This window comes from Phyllopteryx taeniolatus, chromosome 12 (assembly GCF_024500385.1).
Source record: "Phyllopteryx taeniolatus isolate TA_2022b chromosome 12, UOR_Ptae_1.2, whole genome shotgun sequence".
NCBI lineage: Eukaryota > Metazoa > Chordata > Actinopteri > Syngnathiformes > Syngnathidae > Phyllopteryx > Phyllopteryx taeniolatus.
The window spans coordinates 7,455,660-7,477,600 of NC_084513.1; the positions used below are offsets into that span (position 1 = coordinate 7,455,660).

The 21,941-nt window shown below is 47.9% G+C and overlaps 1 protein-coding gene across 3 annotated transcripts in view; it reads right to left on the reverse strand.

Moving 5' to 3' along the window:
- LOC133486415 (collagen alpha-3(VI) chain-like) overlaps nt 1-21,941 on the reverse strand; it is a 105,838-nt gene that overhangs the window by 43,827 nt on the left and 40,070 nt on the right. The gene's annotated exons all lie outside the window — the stretch shown is intronic.

The window sequence follows — 21,941 nt, forward strand, 5'->3', positions numbered from 1 at the left end:
CCACAATATCCTCTCTTGTAGTGTACGTGTTCAGATAGAAATTGGCCTCTGCATCTATGCTGTACTGGACCACAGAGACACGGTCTTTGTCTACGCCCACATTGAGTTTCTCCACCACTTGCTCAACAAAATCGCGCATGGTGGGGAAGCCACTCCTTGTTCCATCAGAACCATCCAGAAGGAATACAATATCCTTTTTGGCTTCAGCTGAGAAAAGACGGGAGGACAAATGCTAAAAAGAACCTTTGCAAACAGTGACACGATCAGATTACACATATTTTTGGGAAAGCGCTGCCTGTTTCCATGTCAGTCTCTTCTAAGGTAAAGATTAACTTTGGACAAAATCAGTAACTTTTAAGTCGTGCTCGGTAAGGGATATAAGACAGCCCACCCGTCCGTGCCCAGTGAGTGCTGTACTTGTACACCTACCAATTACTGGTGGCGTTTCTGGACTGACGTCAATCACCACAGCCTCCACGGACGACTGAAGCTGTTGTTGGACACTGGGAAGGTCAGTGAATTCAGGCACAGATAGAGCATATCTGGGATCGTGGGCTATCTTCTGCAGTTCTCCGCTATCGGAGCGTGTGGTTCCGATGGTAAAGATTAGAACTCCGAGCTTTTTGAGAGCAGAAGCTGGTGCATCGACACTGTCAAAAGACCTTCCGCCGCTTAGCAATATTAGGACCTGTGGGACTCCTTCAAGGCGTCTGCTGCCGGCAGAGGTTGTGAAGACATTATCCCTCAAGTACTGGAGAGCTGCTCCAGTGTTGAGGGTTGTTCCACCTCTGTGCCTCAACCCTCTAACAATTTCAAGGATTTCACGCTTTGTTGTGTATGTGTTCAGGTAGAACTGGACAGCTGCATTTCTGCTGTACTGAATCAGGGAGACTCTATCTTTGTTATCATCCACACTCAGTGACTCTACGACTCTTTGGACAAAGTCTCTCATCGCTGGGAATGAGTTTCTTGTGGCATCAGAGCCATCCAACAAGAAAACAACATCCCTTCCTGTTCTATCCGCTGTGGTAAACAAAACATGAGACATATTAAGACCTTAAAATTTACCATCTCCTCGAAAAATGTCGACCTAAGTCTGTTTACACATTAGAATAACAGTCAACTTTTCATGTGTTTTGGATGGAGATCTCGCTTACCAGTCACTGTTGGTGTCATGGGCGTGGCGGCTCTGAGTACCCTGTTTATTACAGAGGTGAGCTGTTCTTGGACACTGGGGAGGTCAGTGAGCTCAGACACTGCTAGAGCATTACTTGGATCATGGGATATCTTTTTCAGCTCGCTGCTGTCAGAGTTCTGTGTTCCAATGCTGATTGTAAAGATTCCCTGCTGTTTAAGAGCAGAGGCTGGCGCATCAACGCTGTCAGAAGACCGCCCACCATTAACCAGGATCAAGATCTGTGGAACACCTTGTGGGCGCCTACTCCCTGAGGAGTTTGTAAAGACGTTGTCCCTGACGTATCGGAGCGCAGCCCCTGTGTTGAGTGGTCTGCCTCCTCTGTGTCTGAGCCCTCTGACTGCATCCACAATATCCTCTCTTGTAGTGTACGTGTTCAGATAGAAATTGGCCTCTGCATCTATGCTGTACTGGACCACAGAGACACGGTCTTTGTCTACGCCCACATTGAGTTTCTCCACCACTTGCTCAACAAAATCGCGCATGGTGGGGAAGCCACTCCTTGTTCCATCAGAACCATCCAGAAGGAATACAATATCCTTTTTGGCTTCAGCTGAGAAAAGACGGGAGGACAAATGCTAAAAAGAACCTTTGCAAACAGTGACACGATCAGATTACACATATTTTTGGGAAAGCGCTGCCTGTTTCCATGTCAGTCTCTTCTAAGGTAAAGATTAACTTTGGACAAAATCAGTAACTTTTAAGTCGTGCTCGGTAAGGGATATAAGACAGCCCACCCGTCCGTGCCCAGTGAGTGCTGTACTTGTACACCTACCAATTACTGGTGGCGTTTCTGGACTGACGTCAATCACCACAGCCTCCACGGACGACTGAAGCTGTTGTTGGACACTGGGAAGGTCAGTGAATTCAGGCACAGATAGAGCATATCTGGGATCGTGGGCTATCTTCTGCAGTTCTCCGCTATCGGAGCGTGTGGTTCCGATGGTAAAGATCAGAACTCCGAGCTTTTTGAGAGCAGAAGCTGGTGCATCGACACTGTCAAAAGACCTTCCGCCGCTTAGCAATATTAGGACCTGTGGGACTCCTTCAAGGCGTCTGCTGCCGGCAGAGGTTGTGAAGACATTATCCCTCAAGTACTGGAGAGCTGCTCCAGTGTTGAGGGTTGTTCCACCTCTGTGCCTCAACCCTCTAACAATGTCAAGGATTTCGCGCTTTGTTTTGTATGTGTTCAGGTAGAACTGGACAGCTGCATTTCTGCTGTACTGAATCAGGGAGACTCGATCTTTGTTATCATCCACACTCAGTGACTCTACGACTCTTTGGACAAAGTCTCTCATCGCTGGGAATGAGTTTCTTGTGGCATCAGAGCCATCCAACAAGAAAACGACATCCCTTCCTGTTCTATCCGCTGTGGTAAACAAAACATGAGCCGTATTAAGACCTTAAAATTTACCATCTCCTCGAAAAATGTCGACCTAAGTCTGTTTACACATTTGAATAACAGTCAACTTTTCATGTGTTTTGGATGGAGATCTCGCTTACCAGTCACTGTTGGTGTCATGGGCGTGGCGGCTCTGAGTACCCTGTTTATTACAGAGGAGAGCTGTTCTTGGACACTGGGGAGGTCAGTGAGCTCAGACACTGCTAGAGCATTACTTGGGTCATGGGATATCTTTTTCAGCTCGCTGCTGTCTGAGTTCTGTGTTCCAATGCTGATTGTAAAGATGCCCTGCTGTTTAAGAGCAGAGGCTGGCGCATCAACGCTGTCAGAAGACCGCCCACCATTAAGCAGGATCAAGATCTGTGGAACACCTTGCGGGCGCCTACTCCCTGAGGAGTTTGTAAAGACGTTGTCCCTGACGTATCGGAGCGCAGCCCCTGTGTTGAGTGGTCTGCCTCCTCTGTGTCTGAGCCCTCTGACTGCATCCACAATATCCTCTCTTGTAGTGTACGTGTTCAGATAGAAATTGGCCTCTGCATCTATGCTGTACTGGACCAAAGAGACACGGTCTTTGTCTACGCCCACATTGAGTTTCTCCACCACTTGCTCAACAAAATCGCGCATGGTGGGGAAGCCACTCCTTGTTCTATCAGAACCATCCAGAAGGAATACAATATCCTTTTTGGCTTCAGCTGAGAAAAGACGGGAGGACAAATGATAAAAAGAACCTTTGCAAACAGTGACACGATCAGATTACACATATTTTTGGGAAAGCACTGCCTGTTTCCATGTCAGTCTCTTCTAAGGTAAAGATTAACTTTGGACAAAATCAGTAACTTTAAAGTCGTGCTCGGTAAGGGATATAAGACAGCCCACCCGTGCCCAGTGAGTGCTGTACTTGTACACCTACCAATTACTGGTGGCGTTTCTGGACTGACGTCAATCACCACAGCCTCCACGGAGGACTGAAGCTGTTGTTGGACACTGGGAAGGTCAGTGAATTCAGGCACAGATAGAGCATATCTGGGATCGTGGGCTATCTTCTGCAGTTCTCCGCTATCGGAGCGTGTGGTTCCGATGGTAAAGATCAGAACTCCGAGCTTTTTGAGAGCAGAAGCTGGTGCATCGACACTGTCAAAAGACCTTCCGCCGCTTAGCAATATTAGGACCTGTGGGACTCCTTCAAGGCGTCTGCTGCCGGCAGAGGTTGTGAAGACATTATCCCTCAAGTACTGGAGAGCTGCTCCAGTGTTGAGGGGTGTTCCACCTCTGTGCCTCAACCCTCTAACAATGTCAAGGATTTCACGCTTTGTTGTGTATGTGTTCAGGTAGAACTGGACAGCTGCATTTCTGCTGTACTGAATATGGGAGACTCGATCTTTGTTATCATCCACACTCAGTGACTCTACGACTCTTTGGACAAAGTCTCTCATCGCTGGGAATGAGTTTCTTGTGGCATCAGAGCCATCCAACAAGAAAACGACATCCCTTCCTGTTCTATCCGCTGTGGTAAACAAAACATGAGACGTATTAAGACCTTAAAATGTACCATCTCCTCGAAAAATGTCGAACTAAGTCTGTTAACACATTAGAATAACAGTCAACTTTTCATGTGTTTTGGATGGAGATCTCGCTTACCAGTCACTGTTGGTGTCATGGGCGTGGCGGCTCTGAGTACCCTGTTTATTACAGAGGAGAGCTGTTCTTGGACACTGGGGAGGTCAGTGAGCTCAGACACTGCTAGAGCATTACTTGGATCATGGGATATCTTTTTCAGCTCGCTGCTGTCTGAGTTCTGTGTTCCAATGCTGATTGTAAAGATGCCCTGCTGTTTAAGAGCAGAGGCTGGCGCATCAACGCTGTCAGAAGACCGCCCACCATTAAGCAGGATCAAGATCTGTGGAACACCTTGCGGGCGCCTACTCCCTGAGGAGTTTGTAAAGACGTTGTCCCTGACGTATCGGAGCGCAGCCCCTGTGTTGAGTGGTCTGCCTCCTCTGTGTCTGAGCCCTCTGACTGCATCCACAATATCCTCTCTTGTAGTGTACGTGTTCAGATAGAAATTGGCCTCTGCATCTATGCTGTACTGGACCACAGAGACACGGTCTTTGTCTACGCCCACATTGAGTTTCTCCACCACTTGCTCAACAAAATCGCGCATGGTGGGGAAGCCACTCCTTGTTCTATCAGAACCATCCAGAAGGAATACAATATCCTTTTTGGCTTCAGCTGAGAAAAGACGGGAGGACAAATGATAAAAAGAACCTTTGCAAACAGTGACACGATCAGATTACACATATTTTTGGGAAAGCGCTGCCTGCTTCCATGTCAGTCTCTTCTAAGGTAAAGATTAACTTTGGACAAAATCAGTAACTTTTAAGTCGTGCTCGGTAAGGGATATAAGACAGCCCACCCGTCCGTGCCCAGTGAGTGCTGTACTTGTACACCTACCAATTACTGGTGGCGTTTCTGGACTGACGTCAATCACCACAGCCTCCACGGACGACTGAAGCTGTTGTTGGACACTGGGAAGGTCAGTGAATTCAGGCACAGATAGAGCATATCTGGGATCGTGGGCTATCTTCTGCAGTTCTCCGCTATCGGAGCGTGTGGTTCCGATGGTAAAGATCAGAACTCCGAGCTTTTTGAGAGCAGAAGCTGGTGCATCGACACTGTCAAAAGACCTTCCGCCGCTTAGCAATATTAGGACCTGTGGGACTCCTTCAAGGCGTCTGCTGCCGGCAGAGGTTGTGAAGACATTATCCCTCAAGTACTGGAGAGCTGCTCCAGTGTTGAGGGTTGTTCCACCTCTGTGCCTCAACCCTCTAACAATGTCAAGGATTTCGCGCTTTGTTTTGTATGTGTTCAGGTAGAACTGGACAGCTGCATTTCTGCTGTACTGAATCAGGGAGACTCGATCTTTGTTATCATCCACACTCAGTGACTCTACGACTCTTTGGACAAAGTCTCTCATCGCTGGGAATGAGTTTCTTGTGGCATCAGAGCCATCCAACAAGAAAACGACATCCCTTCCTGTTCTATCCGCTGTGGTAAACAAAACATGAGCCGTATTAAGACCTTAAAATTTACCATCTCCTCGAAAAATGTCGACCTAAGTCTGTTTACACATTTGAATAACAGTCAACTTTTCATGTGTTTTGGATGGAGATCTCGCTTACCAGTCACTGTTGGTGTCATGGGCGTGGCGGCTCTGAGTACCCTGTTTATTACAGAGGAGAGCTGTTCTTGGACACTGGGGAGGTCAGTGAGCTCAGACACTGCTAGAGCATTACTTGGGTCATGGGATATCTTTTTCAGCTCGCTGCTGTCTGAGTTCTGTGTTCCAATGCTGATTGTAAAGATGCCCTGCTGTTTAAGAGCAGAGGCTGGCGCATCAACGCTGTCAGAAGACCGCCCACCATTAAGCAGGATCAAGATCTGTGGAACACCTTGCGGGCGCCTACTCCCTGAGGAGTTTGTAAAGACGTTGTCCCTGACGTATCGGAGCGCAGCCCCTGTGTTGAGTGGTCTGCCTCCTCTGTGTCTGAGCCCTCTGACTGCATCCACAATATCCTCTCTTGTAGTGTACGTGTTCAGATAGAAATTGGCCTCTGCATCTATGCTGTACTGGACCAAAGAGACACGGTCTTTGTCTACGCCCACATTGAGTTTCTCCACCACTTGCTCAACAAAATCGCGCATGGTGGGGAAGCCACTCCTTGTTCTATCAGAACCATCCAGAAGGAATACAATATCCTTTTTGGCTTCAGCTGAGAAAAGACGGGAGGACAAATGATAAAAAGAACCTTTGCAAACAGTGACACGATCAGATTACACATATTTTTGGGAAAGCACTGCCTGTTTCCATGTCAGTCTCTTCTAAGGTAAAGATTAACTTTGGACAAAATCAGTAACTTTAAAGTCGTGCTCGGTAAGGGATATAAGACAGCCCACCCGTGCCCAGTGAGTGCTGTACTTGTACACCTACCAATTACTGGTGGCGTTTCTGGACTGACGTCAATCACCACAGCCTCCACGGAGGACTGAAGCTGTTGTTGGACACTGGGAAGGTCAGTGAATTCAGGCACAGATAGAGCATATCTGGGATCGTGGGCTATCTTCTGCAGTTCTCCGCTATCGGAGCGTGTGGTTCCGATGGTAAAGATCAGAACTCCGAGCTTTTTGAGAGCAGAAGCTGGTGCATCGACACTGTCAAAAGACCTTCCGCCGCTTAGCAATATTAGGACCTGTGGGACTCCTTCAAGGCGTCTGCTGCCGGCAGAGGTTGTGAAGACATTATCCCTCAAGTACTGGAGAGCTGCTCCAGTGTTGAGGGGTGTTCCACCTCTGTGCCTCAACCCTCTAACAATGTCAAGGATTTCACGCTTTGTTGTGTATGTGTTCAGGTAGAACTGGACAGCTGCATTTCTGCTGTACTGAATCAGGGAGACTCGATCTTTGTTATCATCCACACTCAGTGACTCTACGACTCTTTGGACAAAGTCTCTCATCGCTGGGAATGAGTTTCTTGTGGCATCAGAGCCATCCAACAAGAAAACGACATCCCTTCCTGTTCTATCCGCTGTGGTAAACAAAACATGAGACGTATTAAGACCTTAAAATGTACCATCTCCTCGAAAAATGTCGAACTAAGTCTGTTAACACATTAGAATAACAGTCAACTTTTCATGTGTTTTGGATGGAGATCTCGCTTACCAGTCTCTGTTGGTGTCATGGGCGTGGCGGCTCTGAGTACCCTGTTTATTACAGAGGAGAGCTGTTCTTGGACACTGGGGAGGTCAGTGAGCTCAGACACTGCTAGAGCATTACTTGGATCATGGGATATCTTTTTCAGCTCGCTGCTGTCTGAGTTCTGTGTTCCAATGCTGATTGTAAAGATGCCCTGCTGTTTAAGAGCAGAGGCTGGCGCATCAACGCTGTCAGAAGACCGCCCACCATTAAGCAGGATCAAGATCTGTGGAACACCTTGCGGGCGCCTACTCCCTGAGGAGTTTGTAAAGACGTTGTCCCTGACGTATCGGAGCGCAGCCCCTGTGTTGAGTGGTCTGCCTCCTCTGTGTCTGAGCCCTCTGACTGCATCCACAATATCCTCTCTTGTAGTGTACGTGTTCAGATAGAAATTGGCCTCTGCATCTATGCTGTACTGGACCACAGAGACACGGTCTTTGTCTACGCCCACATTGAGTTTCTCCACCACTTGCTCAACAAAATCGCGCATGGTGGGGAAGCCACTCCTTGTTCCATCAGAACCATCCAGAAGGAATACAATATCCTTTTTGGCTTCAGCTGAGAAAAGACGGGAGGACAAATGATAAAAAGAACCTTTGCAAACAGTGACACGATCGGATTACACATATTTTTGGGAAAGCGCTGCCTGTTTCCATGTCAGTCTCTTCTAAGGTAAAGATTAACTTTGGACAAAATCAGTAACTTTTAAGTCGTGCTCGGTAAGGGATATAAGACAGCCCACCCGTCCGTGCCCAGTGAGTGCTGTACTTGTACACCTACCAATTACTGGTGGCGTTTCTGGACTGACGTCAATCACCACAGCCTCCACGGACGACTGAAGCTGTTGTTGGACACTGGGAAGGTCAGTGAATTCAGGCACAGATAGAGCATATCTGGGATCGTGGGCTATCTTCTGCAGTTCTCCGCTATCGGAGCGTGTGGTTCCGATGGTAAAGATCAGAACTCCGAGCTTTTTGAGAGCAGAAGCTGGTGCATCGACACTGTCAAAAGACCTTCCGCCGCTTAGCAATATTAGGACCTGTGGGACTCCTTCAAGGCGTCTGCTGCCGGCAGAGGTTGTGAAGACATTATCCCTCAAGTACTGGAGAGCTGCTCCAGTGTTGAGGGTTGTTCCACCTCTGTGCCTCAACCCTCTAACAATGTCAAGGATTTCGCGCTTTGTTTTGTATGTGTTCAGGTAGAACTGGACAGCTGCATTTCTGCTGTACTGAATCAGGGAGACTCGATCTTTGTTATCATCCACACTCAGTGACTCTACGACTCTTTGGACAAAGTCTCTCATCGCTGGGAATGAGTTTCTTGTGGCATTGGAGCCATCCAACAAGAAAACGACATCCCTTCCTGTTCTATCCGCTGTGGTAAACAAAACATGAGCCGTATTAAGACCTTAAAATTTACCATCTCCTCGAAAAATGTCGACCTAAGTCTGTTTACACATTTGAATAACAGTCAACTTTTCATGTGTTTTGGATGGAGATCTCGCTTACCAGTCACTGTTGGTGTCATGGGCGTGGCGGCTCTGAGTACCCTGTTTATTACAGAGGAGAGCTGTTCTTGGACACTGGGGAGGTCAGTGAGCTCAGACACTGCTAGAGCATTACTTGGGTCATGGGATATCTTTTTCAGCTCGCTGCTGTCTGAGTTCTGTGTTCCAATGCTGATTGTAAAGATGCCCTGCTGTTTAAGAGCAGAGGCTGGCGCATCAACGCTGTCAGAAGACCGCCCACCATTAAGCAGGATCAAGATCTGTGGAACACCTTGCGGGCGCCTACTCCCTGAGGAGTTTGTAAAGACGTTGTCCCTGACGTATCGGAGCGCAGCCCCTGTGTTGAGTGGTCTGCCTCCTCTGTGTCTGAGCCCTCTGACTGCATCCACAATATCCTCTCTTGTAGTGTACGTGTTCAGATAGAAATTGGCCTCTGCATCTATGCTGTACTGGACCACAGAGACACGGTCTTTGTCTACGCCCACATTGAGTTTCTCCACCACTTGCTCAACAAAATCGCGCATGGTGGGGAAGCCACTCCTTGTTCTATCAGAACCATCCAGAAGGAATACAATATCCTTTTTGGCTTCAGCTGAGAAAAGACGGGAGGACAAATGATAAAAAGAACCTTTGCAAACAGTGACACGATCAGATTACACATATTTTTGGGAAAGCGCTGCCTGTTTCCATGTCAGTCTCTTCTAAGGTAAAGATTAACTTTGGACAAAATCAGTAACTTTAAAGTCGTGCTCGGTAAGGGATATAAGACAGCCCACCCGTGCCCAGTGAGTGCTGTACTTGTACACCTACCAATTACTGGTGGCGTTTCTGGACTGACGTCAATCACCACAGCCTCCACGGAGGACTGAAGCTGTTGTTGGACACTGGGAAGGTCAGTGAATTCAGGCACAGATAGAGCATATCTGGGATCGTGGGCTATCTTCTGCAGTTCTCCGCTATCGGAGCGTGTGGTTCCGATGGTAAAGATCAGAACTCCGAGCTTTTTGAGAGCAGAAGCTGGTGCATCGACACTGTCAAAAGACCTTCCGCCGCTTAGCAATATTAGGACCTGTGGGACTCCTTCAAGGCGTCTGCTGCCGGCAGAGGTTGTGAAGACATTATCCCTCAAGTACTGGAGAGCTGCTCCAGTGTTGAGGGGTGTTCCACCTCTGTGCCTCAACCCTCTAACAATGTCAAGGATTTCACGCTTTGTTGTGTATGTGTTCAGGTAGAACTGGACAGCTGCATTTCTGCTGTACTGAATCAGGGAGACTCGATCTTTGTTATCATCCACACTCAGTGACTCTACGACTCTTTGGACAAAGTCTCTCATCGCTGTGAATGAGTTTCTTGTGGCATCAGAGCCATCCAACAAGAAAACGACATCCCTTCCTGTTCTATCCGCTGTGGTAAACAAAACATGAGACGTATTAAGACCTTAAAATGTACCATCTCCTCGAAAAATGTCGACCTAAGTCTGTTAACACATTAGAATAACAGTAAACTTTTCATGTGTTTTGGATGGAGATCTCGCTTACCAGTCACTGTTGGTGTCATGGGCGTGGCGGCTCTGAGTACCCTGTTTATTACAGAGGAGAGCTGTTCTTGGACACTGAGGAGGTCAGTGAGCTCAGACACTGCTAGAGCATTACTTGGGTCATGGGATATCTTTTTCAGCTCGCTGCTGTCAGAGTTCTGTGTTCCAATGCTGATTGTAAAGATGCCCTGCTGTTTAAGAGCAGAGGCTGGCGCATCAACGCTGTCAGAAGACCGCCCACCATTAAGCAGGATCAAGATCTGTGGAACACCTTGCGGGCGCCTACTCCCTGAGGAGTTTGTAAAGACGTTGTCCCTGACGTATCGGAGCGCAGCCCCTGTGTTGAGTGGTCTGCCTCCTCTGTGTCTGAGCCCTCTGACTGCATCCACAATATCCTCTCTTGTAGTGTACGTGTTCAGATAGAAATTGGCCTCTGCATCTATGCTGTACTGGACCACAGAGACACGGTCTTTGTCTACGCCCACATTGAGTTTCTCCACCACTTGCTCAACAAAATCGCGCATGGTGGGGAAGCCACTCCTTGTTCCATCAGAACCATCCAGAAGGAATACAATATCCTTTTTGGCTTCAGCTGAGAAAAGACGGGAGGACAAATGATAAAAAGAACCTTTGCAAACAGTGACACGATCGGATTACACATATTTTTGGGAAAGCGCTGCCTGTTTCCATGTCAGTCTCTTCTAAGGTAAAGATTAACTTTGGACAAAATCAGTAACTTTTAAGTCGTGCTCGGTAAGGGATATAAGACAGCCCACCCGTCCGTGCCCAGTGAGTGCTGTACTTGTACACCTACCAATTACTGGTGGCGTTTCTGGACTGACGTCAATCACCACAGCCTCCACGGAGGACTGAAGCTGTTGTTGGACACTGGGAAGGTCAGTGAATTCAGGCACAGATAGAGCATATCTGGGATCGTGGGCTATCTTCTGCAGTTCTCCGCTATCGGAGCGTGTGGTTCCGATGGTAAAGATCAGAACTCCGAGCTTTTTGAGAGCAGAAGCTGGTGCATCGACACTGTCAAAAGACCTTCCGCCGCTTAGCAATATTAGGACCTGTGGGACTCCTTCAAGGCGTCTGCTGCCGGCAGAGGTTGTGAAGACATTATCCCTCAAGTACTGTAGAGCTGCTCCAGTGTTGAGGGGTGTTCCACCTCTGTGCCTCAACCCTCTAACAATGTCAAGGATTTCACGCTTTGTTGTGTATGTGTTCAGGTAGAACTGGACAGCTGCATTTCTGCTGTACTGAATCAGGGAGACTCTATCTTTGTTATCATCCACACTCAGTGACTCTACGACTCTTTGGACAAAGTCTCTCATCGCTGGGAATGAGTTTCTTGTGGCATCAGAGCCATCCAACAAGAAAACAACATCCCTTCCTGTTCTATCCGCTGTGGTAAACAAAACATGAGACGTATTAAGACCTTAAAATTTACCATCTCCTCGAAAAATGTCGACCTAAGTCTGTTTACACATTAGAATAACAGTCAACTTTTCATGTGTTTTGGATGGAGATCTCGCTTACCAGTCACTGTTGGTGTCATGGGCGTGGCGGCTCTGAGTACCCTGTTTATTACAGAGGAGATCTGTTCTTGGACACTGGGGAGGTCAGTGAGCTCAGACACTGATAGAGCATTACTTGGGTCATGGGATATCTTTTTCAGCTCGCTGCTGTCAGAGTTCTTTGTTCCAATGCTGATTGTAAAGATGCCCTGCTGTTTAAGAGCAGAGGCTGGGGCATCAACGCTGTCAGAAGACCGCCCACCATTAAGCAGGATCAAGATCTGTGGAACACCTTGCGGGCGCCTACTCCCTGAGGAGTTTGTAAAGACGTTGTCCCTGACGTATCGTAGCGCAGCCCCTGTGTTGAGTGGTCTGCCTCCTCTGTGTCTGAGCCCTCTGACTGCATCCACAATATCCTCTCTTGTAGTGTACGTGTTCAGATAGAAATTGGCCTCTGCATCTATGCTGTACTGGACCACAGAGACACGGTCTTTGTCTACGCCCACATTGAGTTTCTCCACCACTTGCTCAACAAAATCGCGCATGGTGGGGAAGCCACTCCTTGTTCCATCAGAACCATCCAGAAGGAATACAATATCCTTTTTGGCTTCAGCTGAGAAAAGACGGGAGGACAAATGATGTAAAGAACCTTTGCAAACAGTGACACGATCAGATTACACGTATTTTTGGGAAAGCGCTGCCTGTTTCCATGTCAGTCTCTTCTAAGGTAAAGATTAACTTTGGACAAAATCAGTAACTTTTAAGTCGTGCTCGGTAAGGGATATAAGACAGCCCACCCGTCCGTGCCCAGTGAGTGCTGTACTTGTACACCTACCAATTACTGGTGGCGTTTCTGGACTGACGTCAATCACCACAGCCTCCACGGACGACTGAAGCTGTTGTTGGACACTGGGAAGGTCAGTGAATTCAGGCACAGATAGAGCATATCTGGGATCGTGGGCTATCTTCTGCAGTTCTCCGCTATCGGAGCGTGTGGTTCCGATGGTAAAGATCAGAACTCCGAGCTTTTTGAGAGCAGAAGCTGGTGCATCGACACTGTCAAAAGACCTTCCGCCGCTTAGCAATATTAGGACCTGTGGGACTCCTTCAAGGCGTCTGCTGCCGGCAGAGGTTGTGAAGACATTATCCCTCAAGTACTGTAGAGCTGCTCCAGTGTTGAGGGGTGTTCCACCTCTGTGCCTCAACCCTCTAACAATGTCAAGGATTTCACGCTTTGTTGTGTATGTGTTCAGGTAGAACTGGACAGCTGCATTTCTGCTGTACTGAATCAGGGAGACTCTATCTTTGTTATCATCCACACTCAGTGACTCTACGACTCTTTGGACAAAGTCTCTCATCGCTGGGAATGAGTTTCTTGTGGCATCAGAGCCATCCAACAAGAAAACAACATCCCTTCCTGTTCTATCCGCTGTGGTAAACAAAACATGAGACGTATTAAGACCTTAAAATTTACCATCTCCTCGAAAAATGTCGACCTAAGTCTGTTTACACATTAGAATAACAGTCAACTTTTCATGTGTTTTGGATGGAGATCTCGCTTACCAGTCACTGTTGGTGTCATGGGCGTGGCGGCTCTGAGTACCCTGTTTATTACAGAGGAGAGCTGTTCTTGGACACTGGGGAGGTCAGTGAGCTCAGACACTGCTAGAGCATTACTTGGGTCATGGGATATCTTTTTCAGCTCGCTGCTGTCAGAGTTCTGTGTTCCAATGCTGATTGTAAAGATTCCCTGCTGTTTAAGAGCAGAGGCTGGCGCATCAACGCTGTCAGAAGACCGCCCACCATTAACCAGGATCAAGATCTGTGGAACACCTTGTGGGCGCCTACTCCCTGAGGAGTTTGTAAAGACGTTGTCCCTGACGTATCGGAGCGCAGCCCCTGTGTTGAGTGGTCTGCCTCCTCTGTGTCTGAGCCCTCTGACTGCATCCACAATATCCTCTCTTGTAGTGTACGTGTTCAGATAGAAATTGGCCTCTGCATCTATGCTGTACTGGACCACAGAGACACGGTCTTTGTCTACGCCCACATTGAGTTTCTCCACCACTTGCTCAACAAAATCGCGCATGGTGGGGAAGCCACTCCTTGTTCCATCAGAACCATCCAGAAGGAATACAATATCCTTTTTGGCTTCAGCTGAGAAAAGACGGGAGGACAAATGCTAAAAAGAACCTTTGCAAACAGTGACACGATCAGATTACACATATTTTTGGGAAAGCGCTGCCTGTTTCCATGTCAGTCTCTTCTAAGGTAAAGATTAACTTTGGACAAAATCAGTAACTTTTAAGTCATGCTCGGTAAGGGATATAAGACAGCCCACCCGTCCGTGCCCAGTGAGTGCTGTACTTGTACACCTACCAATTACTGGTGGCGTTTCTGGACTGACGTCAATCACCACAGCCTCCACGGACGACTGAAGCTGTTGTTGGACACTGGGAAGGTCAGTGAATTCAGGCACAGATAGAGCATATCTGGGATCGTGGGCTATCTTCTGCAGTTCTCCGCTATCGGAGCGTGTGGTTCCGATGGTAAAGATCAGAACTCCGAGCTTTTTGAGAGCAGAAGCTGGTGCATCGACACTGTCAAAAGACCTTCCGCCGCTTAGCAATATTAGGACCTGTGGGACTCCTTCAAGGCGTCTGCTGCCGGCAGAGGTTGTGAAGACATTATCCCTCAAGTACTGGAGAGCTGCTCCAGTGTTGAGGGTTGTTCCACCTCTGTGCCTCAACCCTCTAACAATGTCAAGGATTTCGCGCTTTGTTTTGTATGTGTTCAGGTAGAACTGGACAGCTGCATTTCTGCTGTACTGAATCAGGGAGACTCGATCTTTGTTATCATCCACACTCAGTGACTCTACGACTCTTTGGACAAAGTCTCTCATCGCTGGGAATGAGTTTCTTGTGGCATCAGAGCCATCCAACAAGAAAACGACATCCCTTCCTGTTCTATCCGCTGTGGTAAACAAAACATGAGCCGTATTAAGACCTTAAAATTTACCATCTCCTCGAAAAATGTCGACCTAAGTCTGTTTACACATTTGAATAACAGTAAACTTTTCATGTGTTTTGGATGGAGATCTCGCTTACCAGTCACTGTTGGTGTCATGGGCGTGGCGGCTCTGAGTACCCTGTTTATTACAGAGGAGAGCTGTTCTTGGACACTGGGGAGGTCAGTGAGCTCAGACACTGCTAGAGCATTACTTGGGTCATGGGATATCTTTTTCAGCTCGCTGCTGTCTGAGTTCTGTGTTCCAATGCTGATTGTAAAGATGCCCTGCTGTTTAAGAGCAGAGGCTGGCGCATCAACGCTGTCAGAAGACCGCCCACCATTAAGCAGGATCAAGATCTGTGGAACACCTTGCGGGCGCCTACTCCCTGAGGAGTTTGTAAAGACGTTGTCCCTGACGTATCGGAGCGCAGCCCCTGTGTTGAGTGGTCTGCCTCCTCTGTGTCTGAGCCCTCTGACTGCATCCACAATATCCTCTCTTGTAGTGTACGTGTTCAGATAGAAATTGGCCTCTGCATCTATGCTGTACTGGACCACAGAGACACGGTCTTTGTCTACGCCCACATTGAGTTTCTCCACCACTTGCTCAACAAAATCGCGCATGGTGGGGAAGCCACTCCTTGTTCTATCAGAACCATCCAGAAGGAATACAATATCCTTTTTGGCTTCAGCTGAGAAAAGACGGGAGGACAAATGATAAAAAGAACCTTTGCAAACAGTGACACGATCAGATTACACATATTTTTGGGAAAGCGCTGCCTGTTTCCATGTCAGTCTCTTCTAAGGTAAAGATTAACTTTGGACAAAATCAGTAACTTTAAAGTCGTGCTCGGTAAGGGATATAAGACAGCCCACCCGTGCCCAGTGAGTGCTGTACTTGTACACCTACCAATTACTGGTGGCGTTTCTGGACTGACGTCAATCACCACAGCCTCCACGGAGGACTGAAGCTGTTGTTGGACACTGGGAAGGTCAGTGAATTCAGGCACAGATAGAGCATATCTGGGATCGTGGGCTATCTTCTGCAGTTCTCCGCTATCGGAGCGTGTGGTTCCGATGGTAAAGATCAGAACTCCGAGCTTTTTGAGAGCAGAAGCTGGTGCATCGACACTGTCAAAAGACCTTCCGCCGCTTAGCAATATTAGGACCTGTGGGACTCCTTCAAGGCGTCTGCTGCCGGCAGAGGTTGTGAAGACATTATCCCTCAAGTACTGGAGAGCTGCTCCAGTGTTGAGGGGTGTTCCACCTCTGTGCCTCAACCCTCTAACAATGTCAAGGATTTCACGCTTTGTTGTGTATGTGTTCAGGTAGAACTGGACAGCTGCATTTCTGCTGTACTGAATCAGGGAGACTCGATCTTTGTTATCATCCACACTCAGTGACTCTACGACTCTTTGGACAAAGTCTCTCATCGCTGGGAATGAGTTTCTTGTGGCATCAGAGCCATCCAACAAGAAAACGACATCCCTTCCTGTTCTATCCGCTGTGGTAAACAAAACATGAGACGTATTAAGACCTTAAAATGTACCATCTCCTCGAAAAATGTCGACCTAAGTCTGTTAACACATTAGAATAACAGTAAACTTTTCATGTGTTTTGGATGGAGATCTCGCTTACCAGTCACTGTTGGTGTCATGGGCGTGGCGGCTCTGAGTACCCTGTTTATTACAGAGGAGAGCTGTTCTTGGACACTGAGGAGGTCAGTGAGCTCAGACACTGCTAGAGCATTACTTGGGTCATGGGATATCTTTTTCAGCTCGCTGCTGTCAGAGTTCTGTGTTCCAATGCTGATTGTAAAGATGCCCTGCTGTTTAAGAGCAGAGGCTGGCGCATCAACGCTGTCAGAAGACCGCCCACCATTAAGCAGGATCAAGATCTGTGGAACACCTTGCGGGCGCCTACTCCCTGAGGAGTTTGTAAAGACGTTGTCCCTGACGTATCGGAGCGCAGCCCCTGTGTTGAGTGGTCTGCCTCCTCTGTGTCTGAGCCCTCTGACTGCATCCACAATATCCTCTCTTGTAGTGTACGTGTTCAGATAGAAATTGGCCTCTGCATCTATGCTGTACTGGACCACAGAGACACGGTCTTTGTCTACGCCCACATTGAGTTTCTCCACCACTTGCTCAACAAAATCGCGCATGGTGGGGAAGCCACTCCTTGTTCCATCAGAACCATCCAGAAGGAATACAATATCCTTTTTGGCTTCAGCTGAGAAAAGACGGGAGGACAAATGATAAAAAGAACCTTTGCAAACAGTGACACGGTCAGATTACACATATTTTTGGGAAAGCACTGCCTGTTTCCATGTCAGTCTCTTCTAAGGTAAAGATTAACTTTGGACAAAATCAGTAACTTTAAAGTCGTGCTCGGTAAGGGATATAAGACAGCCCACCCGTGCCCAGTGAGTGCTGTACTTGTACACCTACCAATTACTGGTGGCGTTTCTGGACTGACGTCAATCACCACAGCCTCCACGGAGGACTGAAGCTGTTGTTGGACACTGGGAAGGTCAGTGAATTCAGGCACAGATAGAGCATATCTGGGATCGTGGGCTATCTTCTGCAGTTCTCCGCTATCGGAGCGTGTGGTTCCGATGGTAAAGATCAGAACTCCGAGCTTTTTGAGAGCAGAAGCTGGTGCATCGACACTGTCAAAAGACCTTCCGCCGCTTAGCAATATTAGGACCTGTGGGACTCCTTCAAGGCGTCTGCTGCCGGCAGAGGTTGTGAAGACATTATCCCTCAAGTACTGGAGAGCTGCTCCAGTGTTGAGGGGTGTTCCACCTCTGTGCCTCAACCCTCTAACAATGTCAAGGATTTCACGCTTTGTTGTGTATGTGTTCAGGTAGAACTGGACAGCTGCATTTCTGCTGTACTGAATCAGGGAGACTCGATCTTTGTTATCATCCACACTCAGTGACTCTACGACTCTTTGGACAAAGTCTCTCATCGCTGGGAATGAGTTTCTTGTGGCATCAGAGCCATCCAACAAGAAAACGACATCCCTTCCTGTTCTATCCGCTGTGGTAAACAAAACATGAGACGTATTAAGACCTTAAAATGTACCATCTCCTCGAAAAATGTCGAACTAAGTCTGTTAACACATTAGAATAACAGTCAACTTTTCATGTGTTTTGGATGGAGATCTCGCTTACCAGTCACTGTTGGTGTCATGGGCGTGGCGGCTCTGAGTACCCTGTTTATTACAGAGGAGAGCTGTTCTTGGACACTGGGGAGGTCAGTGAGCTCAGACACTGCTAGAGCATTACTTGGGTCATGGGATATCTTTTTCAGCTCGCTGCTGTCAGAGTTCTGTGTTCCAATGCTGATTGTAAAGATGCCCTGCTGTTTAAGAGCAGAGGCTGGCGCATCAACGCTGTCAGAAGACCGCCCACCATTAAGCAGGATCAAGATCTGTGGAACACCTTGCGGGCGCCTACTCCCTGAGGAGTTTGTAAAGACGTTGTCCCTGACGTATCGGAGCGCAGCCCCTGTGTTGAGTGGTCTGCCTCCTCTGTGTCTGAGCCCTCTGACTGCATCCACAATATCCTCTCTTGTAGTGTACGTGTTCAGATAGAAATTGGCCTCTGCACCTATGCTGTACTGGACCACAGAGACACGGTCTTTGTCTACGCCCACATTGAGTTTCTCCACCACTTGCTCAACAAAATCGCGCATGGTGGGGAAGCCACTCCTTGTTCCATCAGAACCATCCAGAAGGAATACAATATCCTTTTTGGCTTCAGCTGAGAAAAGACGGGAGGAAAAATGATAAAAAGAACCTTTGGAAACAGTGACACGATCAGATTACACGTATTTTTGGGAAAGCGCTGCCTGTTTCCATGTCAGTCTCTTCTAAGGTAAAGATTAACTTTGGACAAAATCAGTAACTTTTAAGTCGTGCTCGGTAAGGGATATAAGACAGCCCACCCGTGCCCAGTGAGTGCTGTACTTGTACACCTACCAATTACTGGTGGCGTTTCTGGACTGACGTCAATCACCACAGCCTCCACGGACGACTGAAGCTGTTGTTGGACACTGGGAAGGTCAGTGAATTCAGGCACAGATAGAGCATATCTGGGATCGTGGGCTATCTTCTGCAGTTCTCCGCTATCGGAGCGTGTGGTTCCGATGGTAAAGATCAGAACTCCGAGGTTTTTGAGAGCAGAAGCTGGTGCATCGACACTGTCAAAAGACCTTCCGCCGCTTAGCAATATTAGGACCTGTGGGACTCCTTCAAGGCGTCTGCTGCCGGCAGAGTTTGTGAAGACATTATCCCTCAAGTACTGGAGAGCTGCTCCAGTGTTGAGGGTTGTTCCACCTCTGTGCCTCAACCCTCTAACAATGTCAAGGATTTCGCGCTTTGTTTTGTATGTGTTCAGGTAGAACTGGACAGCTGCATTTCTGCTGTACTGAATCAGGGAGACTCGATCTTTGTTATCATCCACACTCAGTGACTCTACGACTCTTTGGACAAAGTCTCTCATCGCTGGGAATGAGTTTCTTGTGGCATCAGAGCCATCCAACAAGAAAACGACATCCCTTCCTGTTCTATCCGCTGTGGTAAACAAAACATGAGCCGTATTAAGACCTTAAAATGTACCATCTCCTCGAAAAATGTCGACCTAAGTCTGTTTACACATTAGAATAACAGTCAACTTTTCATGTGTTTTGGATGGAGATCTCGCTTACCAGTCACTGTTGGTGTCATGGGCGTGGCAGCTCTGAGTACCCTGTTTATTACAGAGGAGAGCTGTTCTTGGACACTGGGGAGGTCAGTGAGCTCAGACACTGCGAGAGCATTACTTGGGTCATGGGATATCTTTTTCAGCTCGCTGCTGTCAGAGTTCTGTGTTCCAATGCTGATTGTAAAGATGCCCTGCTGTTTAAGAGCAGAGGCTGGCGCATCAATGCTGTCAGAAGACCGCCCACCATTAAGCAGGATCAAGATCTGTGGAACACCTTGCGGGCGCCTACTCCCTGAGGAGTTTGTAAAGACGTTGTCCCTGACGTATCGGAGCGCAGCCCCTGTGTTGAGTGGTCTGCCTCCTCTGTGTCTGAGCCCTCTGACTGCATCCACAATATCTTCTCTTGTAGTGTACGTGTTCAGATAGAAATTGGCCTCTGCATCTATGCTGTACTGGACCACAGAGACACGGTCTTTGTCTACGCCCACATTGAGTTTCTCCACAACTTGCTCAACAAAATCGCGCATGGTGGGGAAGCCACTCCTTGTTCCATCAGAACCATCCAGAAGGAATACAATATCCTTTTTGGCTTCAGCTGAGAAAAGACGGGAGGAAAAATGATAAAAAGAACCTTTGGAAACAGTGACACGATCAGATTACATGTATTTTTGGGAAAGCGCTGCCTGTTTCCATGTCAGTCTCTTCTAAGGTAAAGATTAACTTTCGACAAAATCAGTAACTTTTAAGTCGTGCTCGGTAAGGGATATAAGACAGCCCACCCGTGCCCAGTGAGTGCTGTACTTGTACACCTACCAATTACTGGTGGCGTTTCTGGACTGACGTCAATCACCACAGCCTCCACGGAGGACTGAAGCTGTTGTTGGACACTGGGAAGGTCAGTGAATTCAGGCACAGATAGAGCATATCTGGGATCGTGGGCTATCTTCTGCAGTTCTCCGCTATCGGAGCGTGTGGTTCCGATGGTAAAGATCAGAACTCCGAGGTTTTTGAGAGCAGAAGCTGGTGCATCGACACTGTCAAAAGACCTTCCGCCGCTTAGCAATATTAGGACCTGTGGGACTCCTTCAAGGCGTCTGCTGCCGGCAGAGGTTGTGAAGACATTATCCCTCAAGTACTGGAGAGCTGCTCCAGTGTTGAGGGTTGTTCCACCTCTGTGCCTCAACCCTCTAACAATTTCAAGGATTTCGCGCTTTGTTGTGTATGTGTTCAGGTAGAACTGGACAGCTGCATTTCTGCTGTACTGAATCAGGGAGACTCGATCTTTGTTATCATCCACACTCAGTGACTCTACGACTCTTTGGACAAAGTCTCTCATCGCTGGGAATGAGTTTCTTGTGGCATCAGAGCCATCCAACAAGAAAACAACATCCCTTCCTGTTCTATCCGCTGTGGTAAACAAAACATGAGACATATTAAGACTGTAAAATGTACCATCTCCTCGAAAAATGTTGACCTAAGTCTGTTTACACATTTGAATAACAGTCAACTTTTCATGTGTTTTGGATGGAGATCTCGCTTACCAGTCACTGTTGGTGTCATGGGCGTGGCGGCTCTGAGTACCCTGTTTATTACAGAGGAGAGCTGTTCTTGGACACTGGGGAGGTCAGTGAGCTCAGACACTGCTAGAGCATTACTTGGGTCATGGGATATCTTTTTCAGCTCGCTGCTGTCTGAGTTCTGTGTTCCAATGCTGATTGTAAAGATGCCCTGCTGTTTAAGAGCAGAGGCTGGCGCATCAACGCTGTCAGAAGACCGCCCACCATTAAGCAGGATCAAGATCTGTGGAACACCTTGCGGGCGCCTACTCCCTGAGGAGTTTGTAAAGACGTTGTCCCTGACGTATCGGAGCGCAGCCCCTGTGTTGAGTGGTCTGCCTCCTCTGTGTCTGAGCCCTCTGACTGCATCCACAATATCCTCTCTTGTAGTGTACGTGTTCAGATAGAAATTGGCCTCTGCATCTATGCTGTACTGGACCACAGAGACACGGTCTTTGTCTACGCCCACATTGAGTTTCTCCACCACTTGCTCAACAAAATCGCGCATGGTGGGGAAGCCACTCCTTGTTCCATCAGAACCATCCAGAAGGAATACAATATCCTTTTTGGCTTCAGCTGAGAAAAGACGGGAGGAAAAATGATAAAAAGAACCTTTGGAAACAGTGACACGATCAGATTACATGTATTTTTGGGAAAGCGCTGCCTGTTTCCATGTCAGTCTCTTCTAAGGTAAAGATTAACTTTCGACAAAATCAGTAACTTTTAAGTCGTGCTCGGTAAGGGATATAAGACAGCCCACCCGT